Here is a 10,127-nt window from a genome sequence, read left to right as displayed (position 1 = left end):
TTCCTCTGCGCTCTGCACCCTGGCGTCCTCACCCATGCCAACCTCCCCCTCCTCCCTGGTGGCTTCTCACCCCACGCCAGTTTTCCTTCTCAGATGTTGTCATTTCCAGAACCCTCCCCTGTTCTTCACAGCCAGACTTGGTGGGAAATCACCTGCACCCAAGGCTTCCATCCCCCACAACCCCCAGCTCCCCATCACCCAGCATCTTAGCCCCGAAATGGCTGCTAAGTCCATGAATCCTGCAGCCTGTGTCACCGTGAACCTCACTCTCCCTAAGAAGATGTTCATCCCAGATCCTTAGCACTTACACACTCGCCTGGTCCCTGTCTCCCTGCCCACTCTTGCACCTCCATGCGTTTATGACATGGTCCTTTCGCCCTCGGATGCTGAATGTCAGGGCTCCTCAGGGTGGCCCAATCTCAGGCATGTCTGTCGTTTCACTAACAACCCATCCTGATAACTCCTCGAGGTGCATCTATGTCCCAGACCCTGTCCTGAGCTCCTGCTCCGGGGAGCCACCCTCACCCACAGGACAACTCCATGTGGTTTCTTGGGTTGCTCCAACTCAAATGTGTGACCTCAAATGAAAATGAATTCTGGTTTTTACCTTCTTGAATTTCTGTCTTTGGGAACACGGTAACATCTTCTATCAAGTCACCCAAGCCAGAGACCTGGGTGTTTTCTTTGACTGTGCTTCCTCTCCCTCACTTCCCACATCCACTCCTTCATCTCATGTTGCTTCTAGAAGTGTCTCTAGATACTCCAGTTCTCTCCATTTCCTCAACAACTACCTCCTCTGCCACCTTGGATCTGGATGGTTGCCGCAGCTCCCAACTGTGCTTCCAGCCATGAGCCTCTGCAATGCTCTCCAAACTGCAGCTGGAATGTTCTATCAGAAATGCAGGTATGATCATGCCTCAATTTGCTTAAACCCTTCAGAGGCTCCCCATGGTCTCGTTAGTGCTGTAGGATGCCTTACTGTCCAGAGCCCCCTCTTGTCCCTAGAACTCTGACCCCTATCATGGTGTACTGCTCGTGGTGCATGGCCATGGCAGCCATTCTTGCTCTCTCCTCTCCTCTCCTCTCCTCTCCTCTCCTCTCCTCTCCTCTCCTCTCCTCTCCTCTCCTCTCCTCTCCTCTCCTCTCCTCTCCTCTCCTCTCCTCTCCTCTCCGTCTCTCTCACTGCTAAGCTAAGCCTTTGTCCTTAGATTTTCCTCTGTTTGGGCCACCTGGCCCTCCCTCTGCCTCCATCTCTTGTTGACCCAGCCAACTCTTATCATCCATCCATCAGAACTGACTCCACCCTCTCTCTGCAATGGTCCTCAATCCCTCCCCTGGGTGACACGGTCTCACTTAACTCTTTGTCACCCTTGCATGTAGCTTACAATGCCTCTTCACTTGTTGTGTTGCCCTCCAATCTGTCAGCTCTGATCTGTACCTGTTTTGCTCACTATTCTGTCCTTGGTGATTAGCACATCACTGTTGTTTAGGAAGTATTTATTCAATGAATGAATAAATGTGAGTTAAATGGGTTGGATACCCCATGGGGCTCATATCCAGCTCATTTAGAGACAGGTAGATAGTTTGACTATTTTAGATTCTTCATATAAGTGGGATAACATAATAGTAGTTCTTCTGTGTCTGGCTTATTTTACTCAGCATAAACATCCTCCAGGCTCACCCATTTTGTCCCATATGGCAGGACTTCCTTCTTTCTGAAAGCAGAAAGTAGGGTGGTGGTTGCCAGGGTCTAGGGGGAAGTGGGTGGGAGATGTTTAGCTAAAGGTACAAGGCTTTAGTTATACAACTTCTAGAGACCTACTGTGCAGCGTAGTGCCTACAGTGAATAATTTCGTATTGCATACTATGGTGCATACATGTGTGAAGGGGAAGATCTTATGCTAAGTGTTCTTACACACAAAAAGAAAGTGGACAGGAGAAAATTTTTGGAGGCGATGGATATATTCAGGTCATTGATGATGGTCATAGGTTTGTGGGTGTATATTCCAACATTGAGGTATGTACTAAATATGTACAGCTGTTTGTAAGTCAGTCATATCTCAATCAAGTGGTTTTAGAAAATAAGAACACAGGTAGACAGTATTACTTCTGTGTGATAATGCTAAGCCTGTGCACATGGGGTTGGAGCATCATTGCTATGGCACTCAGTGGGTACGTGAAGGTCACATCAGGACTCTGCCTGGGGGCTTCTGTTCCAGGATAAGAGTCAGGGCTTGCAATAGCTCAGTTGCCTGAAGAAATGGTTCAAGTCATAGCTGGATGTGGTTTCCTGTCCCTCATGGGAAATGTCACCTTGTTTCACATCAAAGCCCATGTTCCTGCCACTTCTCAGGGAGATGCTTGGAGCCCTGCAGCACCAGTGCTGGAAAGAGGATGGGGCATCAGAAAAGACATGGTCTTGGGCCAAGTGAAGGGCCGACCTTGTCACCTTCAGATGGCACTTTGGCCTGTGGGGACTTCTCTGGAGAAGAAGGAAGAATGCTGAAATTCACTTTTGGGGAATTTAAAGACACACCAAAGCATTTTTAGGACATTGTTCAATGATTCTCCATGATTTTGTTTGGTCAACTTGCAGAAATATTCTCTCTAATCTTAGACAGATTTCCTACACTTTTTCCACACTCAGTTTCCTCATCTGTAAGGTGGGGGCAATGTCTGCTCATCTCAGAAGGATGGCTTCCAGAGTACAAGGGATGGAAGGACACCTTATCCCCCATATTTACTTGTGATGGGCACCTAGCTCTTTCCCAGTAAATGCAGACCAGCTCAGCACTGGAGATGGAGCCCACAAATGCATGGAGTCCCAGGTGGTACCCAGGTTAGATACTTGCTCATTAGGAGCACTGGGCCAGGCACCTCTTTGATGTGCAGGGTATCTTAGCTTGTGGTTTGGGTCACAAAAGGAAGGATGAAATGGAATGAAGACCATCTTGTACCCAGGCTGTTGAGTTAACTGACTGTAAGCAGATTTCCCTACCAGTAAGGAGGCAGGTTGCAGACCCTGGAACAAGGCTGCTGGGGCTCCAAGATCCTCTTCCACTTCCCGCTGTGGTCAAGCAGTGTGTAGCAGTTTCTTTATCTGCAAACCCATGAAGTAGAGGTGAAGTTAAATGAACTAATGTATGTAGGGCGCTTGGAGCATGGACTGGCTCAGGATTAGCATATGGTGGATGCTAGCTGTCATCATCATCATCACCACCACCATTACCACCACTATTACCACCATCATAATCATCACCATCACCACCACTATCACCACCATTATCACCACCATCATCACTATCATCATCATCATCGGCACCATCATCATCATCACCATCACCATCACCACCATCTTCATCATCATTACCACCATCACCATCACCACCACCACCATCATCATCATCACCACCATCATAACCACATCATCATCATCATCATCATCATCACTATCATCACCACCACCACCACCATCATCATCACCATCACCACCACTGTCACCACTATCATAACCACCATCATCATCACCATTATCACTATCATCATCACCATCATCACCACCATCTTCATCATCATTACCACATCACTATCACCACCATCACCATCATCATCATCACCATCATAACCACAATCATCATCAGCATTATCACTATCATCGTCATCGACACCATCATCATCACCATCACCACCATCTTCATCATCACCACCACCATTACCATCATTATCATCACCATCACCACCATTATTACCACTATCATAACCACCACCACCATCATCATCATCATCATTATCAGTGAAAGGATGAGGAAATCCAGCTTATACATAGCCTGTTGCTTTGCGTGACTCGGGAGTTAAAGTGAGGTTAATACATCACTGAAGAGCAGAGTGATGATTTAAAGGTCTCTGTGACCAGCGAGAATGGGGAAAATTAATAAGGCAGGAAACCACAAATGTTGGAGAGGATGCAGAGAAAAGGGAACCCTCTTACACTGTTGGTGGGAATGTGAACTGGTGCAGCCACTGTGGAAAACTGTGTGGAGGTTCCTCAAAGAGTTAAAAATAGACCTGCCCTACGACCCAGCAATTGCACTGCTGGGGATTTACCCCAAAGATGCAGATGCAATGAAACGCCGGGACACCTGCACCCCGATGTTTCTAGCAGCAATGTCCACAATAGCCAAACTGTGGAAGGAGCCTCGGTGTCCATCGAAAGAGGAATGGATAAAGAAGATGTGGTCTATGTATACAATGGAATATTCCTCAGCCATTAGAAATGACAAATACCCACCATTTGCTTCAACGTGGATGGAACTGGAGGGTATTATGCTGAGTGAAGTAAGTCAGTCGGAGAAGGACAAACATTGTATGTTCTCATTCATTTGGGGAATATAAATAATAGTGAAAGGGAATATAAGGGAAGGGAGAAGAAATGGGTAGGACATATCAGAAAGGGAGACAGAACATGAAGACTCCTAACTCTGGGAAACGAACTAGAGGTAGTGGAAGGGGAGGAGGGCAGGGGGTGGGGGTGAATGGGTGACGGACACTGAGGGGGGGCACTTGACGGGATGAGCACTGGGTGTTATTCTGTATGTTGGCAAATTGAACACCAATAAAAAATAAATTTATTATTTAAAAAAAAAAAGGTCTCTGTGATTACTCATACCAAATAAGCACTGATCCAGATGTTGTGTGGCAGGAGATGCTGTGGCTTCAAGTCCAGCAGTAAAAGAGCAAGAGATAGGTAGGAATATCTGGTTCAGGAAGCCCAAGCATCAGGATTTGGGGCTGTGGCCATCATTCCATTTCTGAGCACTGAGCTCCAAAATCTTTGGAAAAGAAATGCTATTATCCTGAGAGATGCGATTCTGACAACAGGAGTTTACCTGGTTGCTGAAATTCTACATTCAGGTAGTTGTTTTCTTATTCAAAGGTGGTGGTTGTTTTACTTACATAAATATGGATTTGTGTTATCTTATTGCAAATGTATTTTGTAAAAAAATTGCCTTGAAGGTAGGTCATTACATGACAACCATCCAATCTGAGCTTTAGAGAAAGCTTCTCCTCCCTCACTTCTTTGCTTTTATTTTCCTTCACTCTTTTTCTCTGATATAGCAAAAACCACTTGCTTTTTAAGTTAGGTATGTAATTGTTATTTTTTTTAGTTAGATACATAATTAAAAATAAATTTAGATATTAAAATTAAATACATAACAGTTTTAACAGATTCAAACAATTGTTCTAATGAATTCAAATTCAAAAGTCACATTAAATGTGTAAAATGTGTTTCCCACCAAATCCTAAATCACCTATTCTCGGACTTCTCAGTAACCTCGTGGGTCTCCACTGCCCACAGCCATAGCCACTTTTATAACTCTCTCTCCCTTTCTCCCCCTCTCCTCCTCCTTCTCCTAACCACTTACCTATGTACTTACTTATCTTTCACGACAATTTCTTTTAAAGTAGGCTCCCTGGGATCCCTGGGTGGCGCAGCGGTTTGGCGCCTGCCTTTGGCCTAGGGCGCGATCCTGGAGACCCGGGATCGAATCCCACATCGGGCTCCCGGTGCATGGAGCCTGCTTCTCCCTCTGCCTGTGACTCTGCCTCCCTCTCTCTCTCTCTGTAACTAACATAAATAAATAAAAAAAAAATAAAGTAGGCTCCCTGCCCAATGTGGAGCCCAGTGCAGAGCTTGAACTTATGACCTGAGATTAAGATCTGAGCTGAGATCAAGAGTTGGATGCTTAACTGACTGAGCCACCCAGGCACCCCAACTATTTTCTTTCATTAATAATATACTGTAATCTTTCAACATCATTGCTTACACTTCATTTTGAAAACAATTACATTTTTATTCCTGGTACAAATACAGATTATTCCCATTTTCAGTATTGGTGTTAACTGTTACAAACAGAGCTTTCAAGAATGACCTCTTACAGATTATCTTTGCTTACTTGCGCTGCTATTTCTCTAGGATAGAAATGACATTGCTCTGACAAAGTGTGTGCATGTTTACAATTTTGGAACTGACATATTTTCCCTCTCCAAAATGTTTGTATCTGTTTATACTTTCACCAATAATATGTGAAAGTGATAATTTCCTTAGAGCACCACAAACAAATATTTTCAATCTTTAAATTTTATGTCAATCTCATGGGCAAAAAAAATATTCGTCTTAGTACTGGCTCTAATCATGTGTTTGTTTGCTTTTTTGGTAAAGATGTGCAAATATTTTCTTCCAGCCTGCCATTTGTCAACTTGGCTAAGTTGGAACTCTGTATCTCCCAATCCATCCTTGTGTGTGATATCAGATAGAAATCACTCAGGGAGTTTGCTTGAGATGTGGGAGAGGAAAGAAAGCCTCAGTATTACTGTCTCTACAGGTTGTTTCTGTAGACAAGAGGCAGACAGGACCAGCCAGTGGTGGCCAGAGGCTCTCAATATTCCTTGTGTTCTTCTGCTCCTGGTTCAGCTCATCCCCACTGACTGGCTGACTGCACAACCTGTCACAAGCCTCCCTTTCTCAGCCTGACTGGGGAGCTAGCTGGATATGCTCAGCTGCTCAGAGTGGTTGGTGGTTTACTCCTTTGCTCCTCCGCTTCTCCCTTACCACACAGTCTGCATCTTACTGCAAGCCTCTGACCCCAAAATGCATACAGATGACTCCATGGCCATGCCTGTACCATCTTTTTCACTTGGGTCATGGATCTTTTGCCACATAGGATTTTGCATTTTTTTAAAAAATTTATTTTAATTTTATAATTTTTAAAGATTTTATTTATTCATGAGAGGCACAGAGAGGCAGAAGCACAGGCAAAGGGAGAACCAGGCTCCCTGCAGGAAGCCCGATGTGGGACTTGATCCCAGGACCCCAGGATCATGCCCTGAGCTGAAGGCAGATGCTCAACCACTGAGTGACCCAAGCATCCCTGCATTTTTAATTTTAAAAAATATTTTATTTATTTATTTGGGAGAGCAGAGTGAGAGAGTGTAAACGGTGGGGAGGGGCGGAGGGAGAGGAAGAAGCAGGCTCCCCACTGAACACTGAGCCTGATGATACAGAGCTTGATTTCAGGACCCTGGGATCATGACCTAAACTGAAGGCAACTGCTTAACCTACTGAGTCACACAGGTGCCCCAGACTTTGCATTTTTTAAAAAATATTTTATTTATTTATTTCAGATAGAGAGTGAGAGAGAGGGAGAGAGAGAGAGAGAGCAACAGCCAGGGGGCAGAGGGAGAGGGAGAAGCAGATTCCCTATTGAGCAGGGAGCCCAATGGTGGCTCGATCCCAGGACCTCAGGATTACGATCTGAGCCCAAGGCAGATGCTTAACCTACTGAGCCACCCAACTGCCCTGGATTTTGCATTTTTAAATACTCAACTTTGTGTGAGTCTTAGCTTTCCTTTCCTTTCCTTTATGACTTCTGGCTTGTGTCTTGCTGCGAGACATCTCCTACACTCTAAGATTGTAGAAAAAAGTATTTTCATATTAAATGCTTTCATAACCTGTAAAGATATATAGATCTTTAGTCCATGTAGAATATCAGCCTAAGATACGAGGTAGAGATTTAACTCATTTTACCTACATGATTGGCCAATCATCCCAACAACATTTGGTGAATGATCCATTGTTTCCCTACTGATGTGAGTGGCAAGCCTAAATTCAAAGCCCTGCTCTGCCACTTACCCATATAACCCTCAAACCTCCCTGCCTCTTCCTGCCTTAGCTTTCTCATGCATAGGTTGGGGGGCCTCTCCTGGACTCTGTTCATTGGAAGAGTGGGCTCTTCTGAATGGGCTGGTTCATGGAAAGTGCCTACCACATCCTAACTTCTCAGTAAAGGTTAACTCTTCTTAATTCTGTGGTTATGAAGTCTTTGCACTGAGGAATAACATCTCACCAATTATTCACAACTTCCTTTATGGCCTTCCAGAAAGATTTGCATTTTCTTCATATGTCTTGTGCATTGTTGTTCAGCTTATTCTTGGATATTTTATACATTTGGTTGGTGTTGTGTGTGGCCTCTTCATTTTGTCATATCTTGTAGTTAGTGATTCCTTGTGTGTGTATGTGTGTATATATATATATATTTTTTTGTGTGTGTGTGTATATATATATATATATTTTTTTTTTGTATATTTATTTTGGATCCTGCTTCCTTACTAACTCTGACAATGGGTCCTCATAGTTTCAGAATTAATTTATTTAGATTTCCTAGGTAGGTGTGTGTTATATGGAAAGAACTATACCTTCATGACTTTTATTCTAATAGTTAGACATTTTGTTCCCTACCTTCACCCCATCTTGTGGTATTAAGACCTCCAGGCCACTGCTGTCTGATAAAAATGTCTGTAGTCATGGAAATATTCTATATCTACACTGTTTGATATGTAAACCATTAGCCACTTGTGGGCTATTGAACACTTGAAATGTGGCTACTGATACTGGTGAATTGGATTTTATTTTATTTTATTTTTTAATAAATTTATTTTTTATTGATGTTCAATTTGCCAATATATAGAATAATACCCAGTGCTCATCCCGTCAAGTGCCCCCCTCAGTGCCCGTCACCCAGTCACCCCCACCCCCCTCCCACCTCCCCTTCCACCACCCCTAGTTCGTTTCCCAGAGTTAGGAGTCTTTCATGTTCTGTCTCCCTTGGTGAATTGGATTTTAAATTTTATATTTAATTTTTATTTTTTTAAAGATTGTATTTGTTTATTCATGAGAGACACAGAGAGAAGCAGAGACATAGGTAGAGGGAGAAGTAGGCTCCTCATGGGGAGCCCAATGCAGGACTCAATCCCAGGACCCCAGGATCATGATCTGAGCTGAAGGCAGATGCTCAACCATTGAGCCACCTAAGAGCTCCTATATTTAATTTTAAATAATAAAAACTTACATAGCTGACTCTCCCTCCTGGTGGTTCATCCCCTGTATGGGTAAGATGGTGTAAATTTGAATCCCACAACTATATGAAGCACAGCCATGAGCTTTTTTTTTTTTTTTTTTTTTTTTACATGTCACAGGGCTACCCACAGCGACTGGACTGGTTGGTGGTTGGACTGGTGTCTGCTTCCTTGCTCCTTAGGAGAAGTGGCCAAAGCATTTGGAATCCCGTTTTTTTTAAAGGAAGAGTGACTCCTGAGGGCTCCAGCCTCCTTCAGAGATCTCAGTTCTTGCTTCTCACTTCTCACTTCCCTTGGCTCAGCTTGCATTTAGTCCCTGGGCTCTCATCCCAGGGCTGATATCTGGGTCCTGTTGGCCACAGTAGAGTCGGCTCATGCTTCGTACTTTGGCTTACAATTTCCCCTCATTTCTGGCCTCTGATGTTTTCTCCTTTTTTTTTTTTTTTTTTTTTTTTTTTTTGGTGTGTGTGTTTTCTCCTTCTTATTTGAGATTGCCGTGTTATTTATTTACTTATTTAAAAATTAAAAAAAAATTTGAGTAATCTCTCCCCTCAATGTGGGGCTCACGCCCACAACCCCGAGATCAAGAGTTGCACATTCCACTGATTGACCCAGCCAGACGCCCTGAGATTGTTGTGTTTAAAACAAAACCTGCTGACTTTGTGTTATATTTAACCCACCTTTTCTCTGTGTTTTTGTATAGTGTGTGGGGGCAGTTGTCCATATTACCGGAAATTCCTCCTTTATCATCCTTAATGTTATGATGTAAGTCAGACTTGCTAGATGTTAGTCTATTTTGCTGGTCTTTGTAAAGAATTAGCTCTTGCTTTTATCAATTTGCTAACTTTTCAAGGGGGAGGGGAGGAGGGGACAAGGGAGGAGGAGCCTTCTATTTATTTTTTCCCTCTTATCCTCATTAATTCTTTCCTTTAGGCTTACTGTTGTTTAGTTGTATTGACTATTTGTGTTAAACGCTTAGCTCATTTATTTTTAATCTCTATTGTTTTCCTATAAAGCCATAATTGTTCTTTGGATTACTAATTTGCTGCATCCTATAGGTGTTGATAGCTAGTGCTCACTTGACAATTTCCCCAATAATAGAAGAGCCATTGAGCAAACTGCTGTTAAGACATCCAATGACTGGACTTTGGGGGTGGGAGGGTGCTAATTTAGAGTGTTTTGACATTGAGATCAGAAATCACGCTCACATAAGA

The sequence above is a fragment of the Canis lupus genome, chromosome 31, assembly GCF_011100685.1.
Source record: "Canis lupus familiaris isolate Mischka breed German Shepherd chromosome 31, alternate assembly UU_Cfam_GSD_1.0, whole genome shotgun sequence".
Lineage (NCBI taxonomy): Eukaryota > Metazoa > Chordata > Mammalia > Carnivora > Canidae > Canis > Canis lupus.
The sequence above is the reverse complement of the archived record's forward strand: the minus strand, read 5'-3'. Positions refer to the sequence as shown.